The sequence below is a fragment of the Crocuta crocuta genome, unplaced genomic scaffold, assembly GCF_008692635.1.
Source record: "Crocuta crocuta isolate KB4526 unplaced genomic scaffold, BGI_CrCroc_1.0 scaffold163, whole genome shotgun sequence".
In the NCBI taxonomy this organism is placed as follows: domain Eukaryota; kingdom Metazoa; phylum Chordata; class Mammalia; order Carnivora; family Hyaenidae; genus Crocuta; species Crocuta crocuta.
This window is the reverse complement of record NW_027529533.1, coordinates 5,594,325-5,615,056: the sequence shown is the minus strand read 5'-3', so window position 1 is coordinate 5,615,056 and position 20,732 is coordinate 5,594,325. Positions and strand designations below refer to the sequence as shown.

Genomic DNA, 20,732 nt, shown 5'->3' with positions numbered 1-20,732 from the left:
TCGCGTTTTTTTTTTTTTTTTTTTTTTTTTTTTTTTTTTACCAAGCTCACTTTTAATATTATCTTTCCATGAATTGACAGACTAAAATATGTGTCCTCTGGGATGATTTACAAGAAGGGTTAGGTCTGTTGTAAAATTTCCTCTATGTTTAAATCACTGCCAACATTGAACAGTAGAGCAGGTGGTGATTCTACTTTTAAAAAAATAGTTAATGAGTGAGTCTAAAATGAAATATAAAGTACGCCTGTGTTTAAAACATTTGTGTTGACTTTTCTTTCAGTTGTATGGAAAAGGGTTCAAATGTATGCATTCCACAGAAAGTACAAGTAGGGATCTTTCAGATTACAGCTTTGTAGCCAATTAAAATACACGATCATTCTAAAATTTTCAATTCAAATGTAACATTGCGGTAAAAACTCTTTTTTTTTTTTTAAATATTTTTATTTATTTCTAGGAGAGAGAGACAGCGTGAGCAGGGGAGGGCCAGAGAGAGAGGGAGATACAGATTCTGAAATAGGCTCCAGGCTCCGAGCTGGCAGTCAGCACAGAGCCCGACGCGGGGCTCGAACCCACGAACCGCGAGATCACGACCTAAGCGAAAGTCGGACGCTTAACCGACTAAGCCACCCAGGCGCCCCTGCGGTAAAAACTCTTAACGCTCAATTAACCAGAAAATCCAATTAGCTGCAACATCTTATTTTTTAAATCATTTAATATTATATAAATTACATTATCTTCTTTCTCGTAATTGCAGATAACTATAGTGGGCTTCTTTCATTAAAAAATAATATTCCAAGGGTTTAATTACACTTATTCATGCTAATAATGATTCATGTGAAGGTAAGGTGTTTTTTACAATTAGTTTTAAATTTTCAAACAAGCTTATAAGGTTATATCCTCTATCCAACCATACTCTCTCGTAAATCTTCACAGTAGGCCAGCTACTGTTAAACACTTGAATAAAACCTTTTAATATTTTTCTTTCTTGTGTGTACTTGTTCCTTGTTAGCCATCATCCATAGATGCTGAGCTATATGAGGAGAACTATTTCTTCCAATTTACTCATTAACTTCCCCCTTTATAATACTGACCGTAGTGTGAATTCAACCCTGTCATATAGTACATGGTGGCTCTTAAAAAAAGATATGGTGAATAAATAGATAAATGTGTTTAACAGTTAAATTAATAAATGAACCTCTATTTTAGAAAGTTAATTTAAAAAACATATTAAAGATGTATGTAATAGGAGGGGTTTCTTCTGAAGGAACTTCTTAAAAAATTAGAAAATACTTCTCCTTTTTGCTAACATCAGGTAAAACATCTCCTTGAAAATAATTCATTCCAAATCTGGTACTGAAGATTAAGTAAATGAGACTTATAATATTATAAATAAGTTTTTATGAGGAGTGGACTTTACTCAAACACTAACTCTACTAACTACTAAAGCCCAAGGCCTTGAAAATTAAAATTAAAATTAAAATTGGGGTTTTATAATATTTTCAGATGTCATAGACACAGGATTATTGGAGTTAATAACAATGTCAAAGCATTTCAGTACTTTCAATTATTCCTGAGAGAGTTGTTTAATTTCTTTGCATGAAGTTATTTGTAAATCTTCTGAAGCATGTATCAATATGGCAGATGATTGAGATAAAAATCACCCTGCAATTAGAATAAGGCCATATAATTTTGGCATTGTATACTTATTACTGACTTTCTATCTGCTGACCTAGACTTTCCATGCTGTCCTTTCTTTAATATGACTGTGGAAACTTGTCTCCTGGCTCAACTCCCCCTTCCCACTCACTCCTAAAGCATTACAACTTAGTTGCTATATCACAACTTTATTATTTCTTTCAGAAGGTTAAGCTATTAATTCTGTGTTATTAAAGATAGAAAATTCTTCTTCATCATACTTGACCTCCTAATAACATTTGCCAGCAATAACCTAGAAATGAGCTCTTGCTTTTGGGGGGCCAATATATTGTCCTGGTGTTTTGCCTGCCTCAACTTATCAGTGCCCATTGTGTATCCTGTACTCCTTTGTTTCTTAATTGTTGTCACCTTTTAGAATTCTATCCTAGAGCTCTCTCCTCTTCTCTTGAACACCATTTCTGGGTAATTTTTCTTACTCGTAAAGCTTCCAGTATTCTAGATGCTAATGACTCCCACATGGATATTTTTGGCCCAGTTCTCTTATTATAGCTTACACTCTCTATTCCTATTGGATATTTCTTCTTGGAAATCCATAGTCATCTTAAGCTCACATATACTCACCACAGTCATCTTCCTCCTTATATAACATGTGAATCCCCTTGTGGTAGTTATCCCAATGATTATACACCCTACAGTTTACTGTGTGAGACCCAAACCTGGGTGCTTTCTCTGACTTCTCCCTGACTCTTATTCTGTAATCCAAGTAATAATCACCATTCTACAGATTCCACCTGCAAAATATAGCTCCATGTTTGGTTTTTTTTTTTCAATTCTCTCCCTCCCAGTACCACTAATTTCAGTCCTACATCACATCTCTTGCTTAGATTACATAACCTCTTAGCTGGTGTCCTGAACTTCTTCTCTCCAATATAGCCTCTGCACTTCAGTAATCTTTCTAAAATGCAGATTTTATTATGGTATTTGCCTGCTTATACTCCTTCAGTGCTTTTCCATTATATTAAGTACAAAGCCCAAACTTCTTACAAATTCTACTATATTCTGAACCCTTGAAAGTGGCTCAATTTATTGACACTTCTTCCCTCTCATTCTAAATTCCTGCTATATTAAACAACCCAAAGTTCTCATGCTCATAGGCTTATTTGGCTTTATTCATATGCTATTTTCTTTGCTTGGCTGCTTTCCAACCCCCTCCCCATCCTTTACCTGGTACACAGTAGGCACCTATTAAATATATACTGAAAAAATAATTTACTAAATGTCAGATAAAAACTTGGTTCTGTTGGGAAAAATAACATTCAAGAAAATAAAGTCTATTATATTTCTGTAAAGAACATTTAAATGGAATAAAGAAATAATTGAGTTTTAAGCAAAACATACAGTTTGATGTATAGAAACTCAGTTGAATATATGGTGACTTGGCTACATGGCTTGAATAAATCCAACTTACTTATTAGACCACATGAAACTCTTTCAGTACGTATACCAGATGTTGCAAAAATTATTTATCTAGTGTGAGATTCACTTTAATGAACGTCAAAATATTCTCATGATTGTTCTGAACATATGTGAAATAATCTGTCATTCTTGGGTCACATTTTTAGGGAGAAAGTTAGGAGGTATAAGAAAGTGTCCAGGGCAAAACTGTGATTATAGCTACTAAAATATTTTTACATGAGCAAACATGGGTTCATGAATTTTAAAAAACATTTATTTGGAAAAATTAAAATTAAAAAAGGAAGCATTTATTTGCATACATGCATGTAATATGGGTGGAACAAGGCATTCAGTTGGGTTGTGTAGCTAAGATAGTTGAATATTCTAAATATTCCATCTTTACTGAAACATAACCAGTTACATTAGGACTTAAATCCTACTGGTTGGTGGAATTGGGTGGTGCCTCTTTTCCACATTTCTATTTGCATCTATTAATTTAAGAACTTTTTTACTCTAACTTCATGCAATCTGGCTGTGTGCAAATATACATAATGCAATGGAGTAGTCTTCAACTTTTGTCAGATAGTAGGGGGAAAATAAAAGGACCTGGAGAGGAAACTCACTAAGGAAATATGATCTCAATAGAAAAAATAGGTTCAAGATTTGGAAGGAGTTGTTTGTTACCAGTGCAGTGATGGCTACTTACGCGACTCAACTCAACCATTCTGGATGCATGTGTGTTTTGGGAAATTTAACAAATCAGGCACAAGCCTGCTGCTTTTGCGGGATAGCCTTTGTGGCCCCCTTTTATGGAATGTCTCTTGGATAGAGCAGGTAGTTATCCTTCCTTGGTGAAATATTTCCAGAACTGTGAGTAGTGAGAGGCAATGGCAGTGTGACACCAGTGCCTATCAAGATATGGTGATGATCAAGGCTAATCACTGCAGCTTCTATCCTTTAGACGTGTGCTAGAGATCTCTCACATTCTTGAAGTATATCAGTGCCATTTCAGGGTATACACAAATATCCCTGAAAATTCTCTAAAATATCAGGGAGGTGAATAAAGCAAAAACACTGGATTACAATTAATCAAAGTTAAGGTTTGGAGCATTATATAAGGGATATTTAAATATACGAGATCCTTTGTATGCAAAGCTGTTACATCTGTAATATTCCAGTTAGAAAATGTTAACAGAAATGCTATTAGCTGATCATATTACCTATGTATTTCCCATCTAGTTAAGAAACTTAAAGGGTTATAGAACAGAATGTATATTGTTTGTATTGGAATCAATACCTTATTGGAGAGAAATGCCTTCATGAACATTTGTGATGTACCAAAGAAAATATCATCATTTATCTCGGGAATTTAGCTGTACAAATTAAATATATTCAGGGTTATTGACATAGCAAATGATATAATAGAAAGCTATTTAGAGTTTATTTTGGTCGAATAATTCATTTTATCATTCTGATACAAAACCTTTAGTGCAATACTTGTGATCTCATTAAAAACATAAGTAGGACACTTACATTTTCAGTTATATTTTACTGTATTTTTATGAAAAACTGTGTTAGATTGAGAGATGCAAATATAGAGATTAGTAAATATTTCAGGGAAGGAGCCTCCAGAAACCACTTCTCTGAATATGTAGGACAAAATGCTTGCTGTCCACTTTCACTTTTAACACAAATAATTTTTTTGTTTTTCTTTGGATAATTATTCTCTCTGTTATTGAACTATAAAAATGAACGGAAATTAACCCAAGCATTTTGTTTCCTACTAGGCCCCCACAGAAATAAATCTGTTTCAGGTTATAAAACTTGGAAATATTTGCATTTCTGAGCACATGATTAGGCAGACAGAATTACTCTTCAAGGAATACGGGAATGGTGATTTCCCAAAAATGGCATATTGGGTTATTGTTAACAATTCTTCACTCTCTCTCTATAAAAGAATTGTTCACACACACTCTTTGCCATGCTACTTTGCAGTTCTATAAAAGTTTCACTAGAAAAGATATATTCTCCCTGCACCATTGACTCTGGGCTTCTCCATGCAGCTTGCTTTGGCCAATGGATTATTCAGTGGGTGTGATAGGTATAGGTTTTGCTGTGTGTCCATGCTTTGGCTTGCCCTCTCACACTTCTACCATTTGCCGTGAGAAGATGATGACTGGAGCAGCTATGGTCTATGGGGTATAAGAAGACATATGGAGTAGCTTAAACATAAGCCATAGCCTGGAGCCAAGATCAGAACATCTCAGTTGGGGTCAGTAGATCTAAAGGCTGCATATGGTGCTTTAAATGAGAAATAAATGCTTACTATTTTAAGTCACTGGAATTTAGACTTTTGGGGTTTTGGTTTTGTTAAACAACACAATTGCACCAAAACCCTATCTGGTTTCTTCAGTATCTTCCCATCCCTCTCTCTTATAACTCTTATTCTCTTATAAGAGAATTCCTCTTATAATTCCTCTCTGATATTCATTTCTCTTATAACTTTTCTATGATATTCAGTCATAGAGTATGTGCAGGAAAATAATTTTCTAGATAATCCCCCAATTTTTATACAAAACATATTACAAAATACCATGCATTTGTTTTTAATTTTTCAAGTAAATGGTACTTTTAGTTAAAAAATAATTTGAAATCACTTTTTAAAATCCTTATTTTTAGTAAAAATACTGGATAATCCATATTCTTCGTAGGGAAAAGTTACTTAGAACAAACTTATATGGATAAAAAGGTTACTTTCAAAATTTCTATTTATATCGGGTAGTTCAGCTGCTTGCAGGAAATCAATATTTTCTCAGTCTTGAGTTATACTTTCAATTTTTCTTATACAGTTTAATACTTGGAGTTAAATTTAAATTGGCATAGTTTATCAGTTTAATAATGATAATAATTTAAAATATATAATATTAGGCTTTTTCCATCAGTTTCTCTTAAAAATAGAATAAATGTTATACAGCAAAACCGAAAACCAACAAGAAACAAACAAATAAAAACAGATGAAAAATGTTTTGGATTAGGAGTGTGTAGCTTTGGGATGCTAACCAAATTTTGTGTCTGACTGTGGCCACTGTACCTTCTTAATCTCATAGAAATGCTATAACAAATAAATGATTTGGGAGGGAGTGTCATCTTTGAAATATCTGGAGCATTGTAATTTAAGTTCATGCCCAAGACTTTAGGGAATAGGCCCTTCAGAGAAAACATACTAGAGAAATTTCAGCTAGTAAATAATACTGTGAAAGTGCTTCCAGCAGTTTAGAGCAAAGGCTCTATAAAAATCCAAAGTAACATTATTGATAATTTGTATTTACCATAGTGTCTTTCTCTGGGGATCTCTTGAAGCACTTTCCAAAACTTCATAAATATCTTTATTTTCATAGATAGCAGGAGCTATATTCTAACCCATTCCATGTGTCATATATATTTAATGTATAACTAGATTTGCACATCAAGAATCAGGACATGGCACTTTCTGCAGAGTGATAATTTCACAGCAGAGTCATGACACTTTTTGAAGGAAAAAGCAATTCAGCATTATTTTCTAATGCCTCCTCAGGACTCCACTTATAGTTGCCTCATCTTTTCATTCTAATTGGAGCAAACTTAGACCAATGTCAAGGTTTAATCGTTTCTAGGGACTGGATATACCAGAACATCATTGGAGTTGGAAATTTCAGGGATTTTTTTTTCCTGTTGCCTCCTTGGTTTTTTTTTCCTCTGACAAACTCCCATCTTTGTCCTTTGTTTGCCAATCTCAGTTCCTGCCCCACTTAGAAACTACCTTTCATTCTGCTTTGGGAAGACAGCATGATTCAGAGAAAGTGCTATGGATCAGGAATCTATAAATCCTTGTCCAAGTGCTGACTTAGCTGGAGGTTAAAAGAGAGGAGAGGGAGTGAAAGGGAAGCAGAATAATTTAGTCAGGTTAAAATGGTGTTCAATATATAGAATTGTTGAGGGAGTTAAGTGAGTAAAGCACACAGTAGATGCTTGACATCTTGGAAGCATTGATAAGTGCCACATTTTTGTTATTGTCATGGTCTGCTTTGCAAGCTCACTCACTTTGTAATTCTGTATTGAGGGCTGTACAGTTAACATCTGAAGTATCCTTGAAGTTATCTTTGAATGATATTAATTCATAGATTTCCTTCAGCCAACGTGATAATTCTCATCCTTCTAAAAATTTTCTAATCTTGTAATATGCTTGCCAGGGTTTCATAACAGAATTCTGTTAGCTTCTTAAATGAGTTAGGAGTGCGAAAAAAGTTTTGGGAGGAGGTAAGATGGAGGAGAAGTAGGAAGCACCATACATTTCGCCTGCACTCATCTCTCAAAGAAGGCCTGAAGTTGTAGGACACTGAGCCACAGGAGTTTGGGAAGAGAAAGAGACAGAGTGCACTGGGAAGGAAACCTCATAAGTGTGTGAGTGCAAACTGGGGAAGATAAAAGCGGGACGGGACCAGAGACACGGAAGGAGTGGAGGGAACCCGGCTTGCGAGCAGCTGCAGTGAGTGATAAACCGGTGAGTGGTGGTGAGCTGCCACGAGTCCAGGGGAAAGGAAAGAAAAGCTGAGATTGCTCATAGAACCGTCCCTGGAGAAGAGAAAAAATCTCGGCTTGGAAAGACAGTGTTTTTTAGCTCTGGCTGGGCTGCTGACTTTAAACTAGGTGCCCTGGTCCCGGAAGGCGCCAGGAAAAACTGAACTGCCGCGCACCGGGCACCATCCATGGCGGCTGCGGCCTGGTGAACTGGCAGCAACGCCTGCGGAGGCGGTCCCAGCGCCGGGTGAAGCAGCAGTGGCGTGCGTGACATGGGCCCACTAAAGCAGGGTGGCGGCGACCCGGTGAAGTGCTGCCGGTCCCGGTGAAACGGCGGCTGTGTGAGCGAAAAGTTGCCTGCTGAAGCAGCTGCAGCCGGTAAAGCGGTTGCGGTGGGGTGAGGCGATGCGGACTCTGTGGACCTGAAGTTGCTACGATCCCCAGACGACCCAGGTTCTATTGCTGCTTGACCCCGGCGGATCCAAGGCTGCAGCACTTCCCCCACCCTCCACTCAACCCCTGGCAACAGGGAAGCAGTGACCAGCGGAACTGTTAATGGCGGTATAACAAAGCCTCTCAGGAGTAATCAGACTAGGTAGTTTCTCTGGATAATACCACCGTCTTTCTCTCACCTCTCCAACCATATTCCACCCTTTAGCTCTTTGAAAAAAGCTTCTTATCCCTTCTGCCTGTTCATTCTATCTCCAATTTTGCCTCATCTCCGCCCCATTATCTCTCTCTTTGTCTAGCTCTTCAACAAGCACTGCATACACCTGCTATTTAATTGTAGCTGGGATATCTGGTTATATGCTTTAAATTGATATTTGTCTATCAGTTTTCTTCATTCTTCCTTTTCTTATTTTTGACTTTTTAGTGTATTTTTATTTTCTATCATTTGCCTTCCCTCCTCCATCTTTTCTCATAACTTTTTAGTTTTCCCTCTTGGGTAGCTTGATTGTTGGATTTGTTTGTACGTTTGTGTCCCTCTGTTCCCTGTGTGTTTGTCTGTATGTATTCTTCTCCAGGGCTACCTCAAGAAACAAGCCAAAGTACACATGGTGGAGAGTCCCAAATATCAAATATCCCAAATATATGAGTAGGAAAATAAAATAACCAAGGTCTCAACAAGAGAGACCAAGATATACAATTCAAAGAACACTTTCTGAAAAGATAGGCCCTGGACAGTCAAAGAGTCTTCTTGGGTACAGCAGCGCTCACAGGTGCAGAGTACATAACAAGTCTTTAAAACTAACAAGAGACAGAAAGCTAACCAAAATGACAAAACGAAAGAGAACTCCAAGAAGAATTGACAGCTAATGAACTGCTCAAAACAGATATAAGCAGCATAACTGGAAAAGATTTTAGAACAATAATCATAAAATGAATCGCTGGGCTTTCAAAAAGCATAGAAGACCTCAAAGAAACTATGGCTACAAACAAAATGGAGAACTAAAATAGGCATGATCAATTAAAAAATGCTATAAATGAAATACATAATAAACTAGAGGTCTCCAAACAACAGATTGAAGAGGCAGAAAAGAGAATAAGAGATTTAGAAGTCAGCATTATAGAAAAACAAGAAGCTGACAAAAAAAGAGACAAACTGATCCAGGAACATGAAAGAAGAGTTCAAGAGCTCAGTGATACACTCAAACGCAACAATATCCGTATCATAGGAATCCCAGAAGAGGAAGAGAGAGGGAAAGGTGCTGAAGGAGTCCTGGAACAAATTATAGCTGAGAACGTCCCCAACATGGGGTAGGACGTAAACGTTGAAATACAAGAGGCGCAGAGGACTCCCCTCAGACATAATTTGAATCGATGTTCTGCATGACATATCATAGTGAAAATGGCAAAATATAAGGACAAAGAGAGAATTTTGAAAGCAGCTAGGGAGAAAAGGGCCCTAACATACAAAGGGAAACCTAACAGAGTATGACAGATCTATCTCCTGAAACTTGGCAGGCAAGAAAGGAATGGCAGGAGATCTTCAATGTGATGAACAGAAAAAGTATGCAGCCAAGAATCCTCCATCTAGCAAGCCTGTCATTCAAAATAGAAGGAGAGATAAAAGTCTTTCCAAAGAAACAAAAATTGAAAGAATTTGTCACCACTAAGCCAGCCCTACAGGAAACCTTGAGGGGGACTCTCTATGGGAATTATTGCAAGGAACAAAGACACTTGAGACACCACCACAAGCATGAACCCCACAAAGGACACAATGACTCTAAACCTACATATTTCAATAATAACACTGAATGTAAATGGGCTGAATGCTCCAATCAAAAGACATAGGGTAGCAGAATGGATAAAAAAACAAAATCCACCTATTTGCTGTCTACAAGAAATGCATTTTAGATTGGAAGATACCTTCAGATTAAAAGTAAGGGGATGGAGAAATATCTATCATGCTATAGGAAGTCAAAAGTAACCTGGAGTAGCTATACTTATATCGGACAAACTGGACTTTAAATTAAAGACAATAAAAAGGGATGAAGAAGGGCATTTTATAATAATTACAGGGTCCATCCATCAGGAAGAACTAACAATCATAAATGTCCATGCGCTGTATATGGGAGCACCTAAATATTTAAAACNTGCTCATGGATTGGAAGAATAAATATAGTTAAAATGTCATTACTACCCAATGCAATCTACACATTCAGTGTAATCTCAATCAAAATTGCACCAGCATACTTCTCAAAACTAGAACAAACTATCCTAAAATTTGTATAGAACCATAAAAGTCCCCAAATAGCCAAAGTAATACTAAAGAATAATACCAAAATGNATCATTTTCTCACACCATACACAAAAATATAATCAAAATGGATAAAGGACCTGAACGTTAGACAGGAAACCATCAAAAACCCTAGAGGAGAAAGCTGGAAACAACGTCCTTGACATCCACTGCAGCAATTTCTTAATGACACATCCCCAAAAGCAAAAGAATCAAGAGCAAAATAAACTGTTGGGACCTCATCAAGATTAAAAGCTTCTGCACAGCCAAGGAAACAATCCATAAAACTAATAGGCAACCAACGGAATGGGAAAAGATAGTTGCAAATGACATATCAGATAAAGGGTTAATATCCAAAATCTATAAAGAACTCACCAAACTCCACACCCAAAAAGCAAACAACCCAGCGAAGAAATGGGTAGATGAACAGACACTTCTCCAAAGAGGACATCCAGATAGCCAACAGACACATGAAACGATGCTCAACATCACTCCTCATCAGGGAAATACAAATCAAAACCACACTGAGATACCACCTCACGCCAGTCAGAGTGGCTAAAATGAGCAAATCAGAGAACTCTAGATGCTGGTGAGGATGTGGAGAAATGGGCACCCTCCTACACTGTTGGTGGGAATGTAAACTGGTACAGCCCCTCTGGAAAACAGTGTGGAGGTTCCTCAGGAAACTAACAATAGAACTCCCCTATGACCCAGCAATAGCACTGCTAGGAATTTACCCAAGGGATACAGAAATGCTGATGCATAGGAGCACATGTACCCCAATGTTCATAGCAGCACTCTCCACAATAGCTAAAACATGGAAAGAGCCTAAGTGTCCATCAACAGATGAATGGATCAAGAAGATGTGGTTTATCTATACCATGGAATACTACATGGCAATGAGAAACAATGAAATCTGGCCATGTGTAGCAACATGGATGGACCTTGAGGGTGTTATGCTGAGCGAAATAAGTCAGGCAGAGAAGGACAAATATCATATGTTTGCACGTATAGGAGGAATAGGAGGAACTTAACAGAGGACCGTGGGGGAGAAGAATTGGGGAAATAGTGGGGGAGAGGGAGAGAGGCAAACTATGAAAGACTTTTGAATACTGAGAACAAACTGAGGACTGATGGGTGTGGTGGGGAGGAGGGAGTTGTGCATGGAGGAAGGCACTTCTGGGGATGAGCATGGGTGTTATATGGAAACCAACTTGACAATAAACTATTTGTAAAAAATTTAAAAAAATGAATTAGGAGTGCTCCCATATTTTCTCTTCTGGAGAACTTTGTGTAAGATGGACATTATCCTGCCTTTAATGTTTAGAAAATTTCACAGTTAAGACCATCTACTCATGAATTTTACATGTGGGAAGAATTCTATTTCTGGATTTAGTATCTATAATAGTTATAGTCTTTTAATATTTCCTATTTCTTATCTCTATTTGGTTAGCATTTTTTGCTAGTTACTTTCTGCTTCAACTAACATTTGAAATTTGTAAGCCTAAATTCTACATAATATACATAATATTCTCTTAGCTTTAACCTCCCTTTCTTATCCAGCTGTTGATTCTTTGTGCTCTTTGTTCTGTGTTCTTAGTCATTCTTCCAAGAGATTATCATTTTTTTAAAACTTCTCAAAGACCCTACATTAGGACTGCCCAAGAGCATATGATTCTTAAATTCTAGAATGATCTTGACCAGACAAGGCTAGCCCAGTTTGGCTAGTCATATGCTTAGATATATGTTTTCAACTGTGGGATTCAATACAAATGCTTCAATTTATGTAGAGAAATGCAAGTACTTTGAACAGTAGGCAGCATAAATAAAGGCATGGACAACCTGAAGACAGAGCAGAAGACATGATTCACTGTCTAAAAGCCATCTGGATATGCCTAATGAAGAGTCAGATGCATGGGAAAAAGTAATCTCAATTTGTTTGCAGGATTATGTTTAGGAGTAACAATAGGCTTTTTAGTAGGATTCTCTAAAGTATCTCAAAAACAGTTAATTCCAAACATATACTGTGGAAACAATACTGAACAATCTGATAAACTGATAAGAAATTGACATTAAAGCTATTCACAGCGTATTGGTGTATGATGAACTACAGACTAATAGAGTATTTTAAGACATTATATTAGAAAGCAAGTTTGAACACGGAGACTTAATGCATGATTGTGTAACAGCTGCTGTGAGTATTAATAATACTGCTTAATGACTTTTGTTTTCCCATGGCATGTTCAAAAATTGTTTTAAATTAATTTTTAAAATGACTGTTCCTTGTGCTTTTTAGCAGTTTGAGCATGACATTAATTCAGTTTACCCTGATGAGCTAATACCTTTATAAATGCAAGTATGCAACCCTTCACAGGAACACCTAATTAAACAGTGTACCTCTTCTTGGGGTTGTGTTTTAACAATCAAAGATTTGTTTCAAGGATTAAATAATAGGGAGTGTGTTTACTTTTAAAATTGCAATCAATGATGCCAAATTTTGATTCTAAATATTAAGTTATTTAACTTTATAAGGATTTGTACTGCGCTGGTCTGTTTAGTGTCTGGTATCTTCAAGATGAGTTAAACATTGATGCTTTTAGCATTTTATAATCCTAATCATTCAAAACCAAAAATGGAAAAGCTTCTGGGGAAAGTGACTTCTATTCTGAGCCAATCAGTAGTTTTCACACTGATCTGTTTCAGGTTTGATAGATCTAATTTCCCATGTATACCATTTATTTTTAACATGCTCTTAGGATTTTGAACCCTGCTACCTAACATTTGGATAATTTAAACTGGCTTTGTACACAATAAAAAAGGATTCCTTTAAAATATGACTTTAATAAATTTTACTACTCTTTCTATAATATATGTAGAGCACTGATTTATTTATTTTGGAGTTAGAGATATTGTGGGAAATATTTATTTTGACTATTGAAAATACAGAGTTAAGTTTGAAAGTCCTTCAGTAGTGGATCCAAACATGTATTAATAGAAACTAGAAACTAATGTCTGTATTTCAGTGTAAAAAAGAAATCTGTCTTTAGTTATAGGACATAAAATAATATGTGAACATAGATTAGCATGTGTGTTTTAAAATGTAGACTAATTTTTGAAGATAGTTTATATAATTATGACCAAAAGTTCAATAGTGTCTGTTATGAATACTTAGTAGGTGCTAGCATTGCCCTAGATATCTTTCAGACATTTTCCTATATAATTATTGTCACTGCATATATCACATATGTCACATATGTATATTATCACATATTACATACATGCATTAGCCATATTGAGAAAGGCAGCCTTTTAATCACCTTTTGCCACGTATGAATGGGCTTTGGACCCAGAATACTTTCTTACCAAGGGATGAAGAATCCTTACAGTTTGTGCTAGGCTTGTCAGCTTGTGTGGGAATATCTTTCCCTATTTTGGACCCAGTGTGTGTTCCTTTGTTATGTTTAAGGAAATGCATCATGTGGCATCTGTCCAGTCTCACTGCTCTATCTCTATATCTGTCCTCTGCAGGTAGGAGACAGGATCCTTGGTTCTGTAGCAGCACTAAGATAGATAAATGGGACTTGCTGACTGCAGGGGACCAGCGCTCACTAATGAAGCTGACCTGCCTCTGTCTCTTCTCTATGTGAGTAAAACATAGTTCCATACCCCGTGCTTGACCTGTTGCATTTTCCTTGGCAATTCAGATAGCCAGATGAGATGGGCAAAAGTGTTCTGACTTCTACTCCTGGTGATTGGTAACCAGTGATAATGTGCGTGACAGTCCACATTATACAACTGAAACAACCAGGGCTAAGAATGTTGGGAGACAATTCTTCATAGTACACATAGTATCAGCTCATATTCCAGGTTATTTTTTAAAGGATGTTTGTTTAGCAAACTGCATTGGAAGATATTAATAGCGTCTTGCACCAAGGTAAAGGGCAAGATTTCCACCCCCCAAACAGTATATTTATTATAGTATCTTTTTGTGTTTAACAATTTAGCTAACAGACTCTTTTAAAATATTGGCATCTCCTAAGCTTGTAGTTTCTCAAAAGGCAACCCAGTGTGTGCCCAGCATCTACATGAGCCTGCCATGGGATCTGAGGGACAAGGGGGAATTGAAGTGAGCATAGAACCATACTGATTTCTGTCCCATTAATAATGAAGTTCTTTGTCTATGATCCAGTTGTTTCATCTCTCTACCAGAATCTATAACACTGCTGACAGCACACTTGTTGGCTTGCAAGTGTGGTAAAATGTTAGACTCTTCACAGTTCTTGGCAAAGGGAAATTAATTATCTTGCCAACGACAATGTAGACAATGAGTAGCAAAGCTTTTTGGTATTTGAGACCAGATTGGTCTCCTAAAGTTAGCCTACTATTTGCCTTTCTAATAGCAGGAGGCTTCAACATAGAAGATGTAGTGTTGCACAAACTTAAATCTGCTCCTTTTGCAATATTGCTTTTTGCTAAACAGAAGTTTATTTATTTTTATATCAAAGTTATCAGGGGGCGCCTGGGTGGCTTAGTCGGTTAAGCTTCCGACTTTCGCTTGGGTCATGATCTCGCGGTTCGTGGGTTCGGGCCCCGCGTTGGGCTCTGTGCTGACTGCCAGCTCAGAGCCTGGAGCCTGTTTCAGTCTGTGACTCCCTCTCTCTCTGACCCTCCCCTGCTCACGCTGTCTCTCTCTCCTAGAAATAAATAAAACATTAAAAAAAAAGTTATCAGTCATCTTTCTTCATAGCTTCAGGATTTTGTGTCATAGTTAGAAAGTCTTTGTCACACCTAGGTCATAAATCATTTACCTTTGTTTTGTCTTAGTAATTTCATGTTTTAATGATTCAGATATAAATCATAAGACCATCTGGCATTTTCCCTGGTATATACTCTTAGATCCTGATAAAACCTTGTTTGTTTGGTTTTTCTGTTTGTTTCGTTTTTCCAAATGCTCATCCGTTTTTTCTGAAACAAATTTTCTTGTAGTGCATCATCTTCCCAATGATTTGACATGAGAACTTTATCAAATATTAAAATCTCTTGTTCATTTAGTTAATTTCTACATACATACTGTGCCCATTAACATAATGTCAGTATCACTATTAATTTCTGAGGCTCTTGAATATATGTGTGTGTATATGTGTTTGTGTTTATTTTTTTGAGAGACAGAGAGAGAATGTTGGAGGGGCCTAGAGAGAGCAGAGAGAGAATTACTGGGCTCTATCTAATCCTGAGATCATGTTCTGAGTGGAAATCAAGATAGGACTCTTAACCAACTGAGCCACCCAGGAGCCCAGCTAGAGTATATTTTAATATTTAATCACATTGCTTTTTTTTCAGATTTTTTTTTGCCATTATTTTACTTTTCATGACTTAAAGTCACCTAAAAATTACTTTTTCATGTTTAAAAACAAAAGCTACGAGTGGAAATTCTTACCTCAATGCTCACCACAGCTACCGAATATTTCATATTTCACTATTGAGAGCACTGTTTGCTATTTATAAGTTTCATGTTCTTTATCAGTTCCCTTCTTTGCCTAGTTTGCTGAGCATTTTTATCATGCATGGGTGTTGATTTTTGTTAAAGGGCTTTTCTTATACTCCTTTATTTTTCCAATGTTTTATAGTATTCATTAACCACCTTCACAGATTTATTTTGAAAGTTAAATCAATCTTGCATTTCTAAGATGAATTCTTTTCATTTGTGATATATTATCATAGACAAATGGATAGATAGATGATAAATGCTAGATAGAGAGATGGGCAGATAGATAGACAGATTAGATTTGATTCACTAATTTTGATCCATGTTCATGAGAGAAGTGGTAACTGCTGAGGGACCATAAGGTAAACTGAGGGCAAAGCACAAGTTAGCACACGTCCCTCCTCTCAGGTGGGATATGTGTGATATTCCTCAGGCACTCGTGGCTGCCCAAGAACAAAGGAAAGGAAGGAAAACAAATTGTTAACTGATGGAGATCACAGTCACAGAGGACATGACTCTCCATCAGTTTACAATTATCTTAGTAAATTGTAAGAAAAAGGCAATCTTATCAGTGAGTTCAGGACATGCCACTCCAAAGTATGCTACTTTGATATATTGATTTTTTTTAAGCTATAGCCACTTGAAAAACAGCAAATTCAGGGTAGGGCTTTCTCTGAATTCTTCTTATCTGCCTAAAGACTGATCTTCTGAAAGGAACTCCATTGTCAGAAATCCTCTACCTGGGAATTTCATTAACCAGAGAAGATTCACTCTTATCATAGGAAGGAGACTAGAAGGTGTCATCACCCCCAGACAAAGTGGGTCATAAGCCATCCTATCTGCTATTTATTCTGCTAAGGGCCCCTTCATCTTTCCCCCAAATTATTTATTCTCCCCTAAGAGGTCTATGCATGCCACCCTCCCCTTTCCTTATTAAGATATTTAAGTTTAATTCTAAGCTATATGGGGGAGTTACTTGTTTTTCTGAGGTATCTACTATGTATACATGAAGTTTACATGTTAATTGATAAAGTTTTGGGGTGATGGTGGGATAGTCTGGAGCCTATGACCAAGAAAGAATTCTTGAAGACGTCTTTGATGCAAAATGTGATTTTATTAAAGCATGTGGACAGGACCCATGGGCAGGAAGAACTGCACTGGGATTGTGATGGGTAGCTCATTATATACCCTCAGGTTGGAAGGGGGTCAGAGATACAGTAAGTTTTGGAAGCAAGGTTTCTAGGACCTTAAGGGGCTAGCTGTTGCTAGGAAAATGCCATTTATTACCATTTAATAAAACCTCAGTCATGAAACCCTTCAGATGTATATCAGAGGACCATGAACTTGGAGTATGATTGCCAGCATATATCTCAGGGCAGTTGAAATAAAGGAAGTTGACTTACAGGATCCTCTAGGTTGGGATAATGTTAAGCTAAGGTTTTCTTTGGCCCCTAGCAGAGTGTCATCATTGAAGCACCTGAGCTTCTAGAAGGAGGTCACCCTGCCCTTTTCAAGGACTTGTCCGTGGACTGTAAGCAGTAAGGGAATTTAATTTTTCATTTGCCTTAGTTTCCCACATTACCATGGCAAGAATTTAAAACCCTTTCCTTTGTTGTTGGGTAGCCAGGAGTATCCAAGGAGTATCACACATATTCTACTCTGGGTGGGAGGATGCCAGCTTGTGCTCTAGCCCTCAGCCTGCCTCATGTTCCTCATCATTACTGAACTGTTTTCTGTTACTAATCTATCTTTTATTACAGGGATCTCAGCTAAGAACTCAGAAGGGTACAGGGAAAGTTATTTTTTCCTCACCTATATAAAGCAGATTTTACATGAAATTTTAAATTTATGTAGTTTTGGAATCATTTGTTTCATCAGCCAAGAAATTTTTTTTCCTAAAATTAAAAAGTTCTTTCATCTCCTAACATCAGTACTCATAATAGTGATATTTCCATTTATTACATTTTTACAGGACACTTAGTATGCTAGTAAGTTTCTCTCCTATCCTCTTCAGAAGGATTTGTTTGCCTCTTTCAAAGATTTTAAAACTTCCATGTATCATTTTGCTACCCTGTTTTACACTCAGAGAAAGTCTCAGCATTTTAAATCCTCTTTAATTGCTATTTATATAAGAAAGCTACATAAATATCTGCCTAAAATCAGTGTAGCTGCTGATAATGAGTATTGCTTTGTTGCATACACTTAAAGAGATTTAATTTCCAAAGTACTCTGGCTACAGAGCTCTTTTGGCAGTTAAAGTACTTGCTGTTTTTATAAGAATGTTATCATATTCCATATGCAAGAAGATTGACAAATTGTAAATTATCAAATCTATAGTGTTGTGTTGCAAAATAAGCTGCTAAAGAAATATGATCAGCTAATTATGTCTAATGACTGAAAACAAAACACCTCCTCCAAACAGAAAGTATTAGGAAGGGATCCTTTTTCTTTCTTTCTGTTTGTCTCTCTCTCTCTCTCTCTCTCTCTTTTTAAAAATTAAAAACATTTTTTTTTGCCACTTGTGCCTTCTTAGTAAGAAGGCTGTTTTCCCTAAAACTTCTTCTTTGTTTGCTTAGCAAGCTGATACCCACTGATAAAACAGCTTTACTTCCAAGTGATAAATTATCTTAATTAACTGTAATTGTTTGTAGACAGTTTTATGCAAATAGAGACATTTAAGAAATAGAAACATAAAGATTTAATAGGGAGGATGAGCAAGAGCCTGAGGAGAAATAAAATTTTTCATTCTTTTTGAAGTTTAAAATTGATGATAATGTTGAAGATAACAAAGATGGAGGGCTGAAAAAGAAAAAAAAAGAAACTGCATGACTAGGGATCCAAACTTTGGATATTGAAGAAAATCAAAGAAAACATACATAGCTTGCTCTTTGGTATGTGTGATTCTGAAACAGTTTTCACTCAGATATATCAATATTTGTGTCTACATATGTTTTTTTTGAACATTTTGTTTCCTGGAATTGTGGCTAAACAGTTTACACTAGATATTCAAAGTACATTAGAAGCGATTTCACAACACTCTGCTGCCAGGTTGCATTCTTTTGAGAGTTTAGTTACATTCACTTCCTAAGGTCAATGCATTTCTTTTCCATATATTTAAAATTGTGATTGGCAGTGTTACTCGAAAATACGAATATTTTTAGACAAACAGCGTTCTTTGTATATGAAAATTATGATCTCTTTAACTTTGAAAATTTATTTATCTCATCCATAACTAGAAGTTTATGGCTGATTTTAAGAAGCTTTAATACAAAATATGCTATTTGGTGTTTTTTAAAAAATCATTAAGGAAAAATAACTTATTGTGTAAGGCAATATATATTGTATAAGACACACTTTGAAATATAAATGTGGGTAAGAGTATTTATAAAGAATCCTGAAAGATATACATAGAAGGAATCTCTTTTTGGTCCTTCCTGGATTTATTTCTTCAGTTATGAAAATGCATTTCTTCGTTTTATTTTTTTGTTTGTTTTTATTTTTGAGAGAAAGAAAGAGTGCGTGCAAGTGTGGGAGGAGCAGAGAGAGAGAGGGAGGCACAGAACCCAAAGCGGATCTGAACTGAGAGCCCAGAGCTGGCTGTGGGCTCCAACCCATTAATGGTTAGATCATGACCTGAGCAGAAGTCGGAGGCTTACCCCACTGAGCCCCCAGGCACCTCAAAGTAAAATTTTAACTTAATTATACTAATCATAATGTGTAATAGACCTTAGTTGTTTTGTCTGCCTTTCTTCTTTAGTAGAGGAGCGACATTTGTCTTTTTTTCTTTTAACCTTTTGTTTCAAGTGGGAATCATACTCTGTAAGTCCCTGCCTCCTTTATCACAGAGATTGGCCTATGAGTGAGCACCTGAACCAATGAGGGCCAGAGTCTCTCATTTTTTTCTCATCAGTTCTAGGGAACAGACCCATTCCACTTGTTAAAAAGTTCTGAGAGTATCAGTTTAGAGGCCACTGGTACTTTGCACATGTGCAGAAAGCCGGTAGATAGATAATAATGAACCTGTGAGAAAGAAGCAACAATGAGTTGGGAAAAAAAAAGGAAAGATATTGACAATAAACATGTTACTAGTTTTAGTTTTTGAAGGCCAGCACCATACTCCTTCTTTAAGTTTGATTGAGTCAAAATTTAGTTTTTGTCTAATCTAGCTCAACGAGAGTTTCTGTAATGGAGAGTTTTGAACAATGTAATTCTTCCTTATTTGACTCTTAATTATCTTACATTCATTTAATAGCTTCTCCTCTCAGTGTAGATATGCCCCAAGATCCCCTCTCTTCCCTCATATTACAGAAAGTTTTCTTCTCTGTCTATGCTAGGACTCTCTTTGTTTCCCTTAAACGATAGACTCTTGGCTGGCTCCGTATACTCCTTACTTTCTCACAGATTATCCTTCTGCATTTTTGCTTGTACTTCCACTATTCTCCTAAGAATTACTTCTCAATGTTCCTAGAGAACAAATTCAACATGAGTTGAAAAGTATTTGATGCCTTCTATGTACCAGACACTTTCTGGTACTGAGTGAATAAGACTAGGAGTGCAGAAGACAAAGTCCCTCCCATATGGAACTCACATTCCAGTGGAGGAAATAAGTCGTAAATAAATGCATTTTTTGAAAGGAAAAAAGGTAACTTTTGAGCACAAAATGGAATTTCTGCCAGTAATAATAAAACATAATGAAAAAAAAACATAATGCAATGAAGTCAGAACAACTTGATTTCCCCAAATTAAAATGATAAGGTGGTATTTATAGTTCAATTTTGTACAAAGCAATCAAGAGTTCTTTCTTTTTAATTTTTTTTTAATGTTTTATTTATTTCTAGG

The 20,732-nt window shown here is 36.4% G+C and overlaps 1 long non-coding RNA gene across 3 annotated transcripts in view; it reads left to right on the top strand.

The window, feature by feature from the left end:
• Positions 1 to 20,732, top strand: part of LOC144229231 (uncharacterized) — a 294,216-nt gene that overhangs the window by 154,441 nt on the left and 119,043 nt on the right. For all 3 annotated transcript variants that reach the window (XR_013334415.1, XR_013334413.1, XR_013334414.1), the window contains one exon: positions 13,937 to 14,051. This is a non-coding gene — a long non-coding RNA (uncharacterized LOC144229231). The remainder of the gene's footprint in view (positions 1 to 13,936; positions 14,052 to 20,732) is intronic.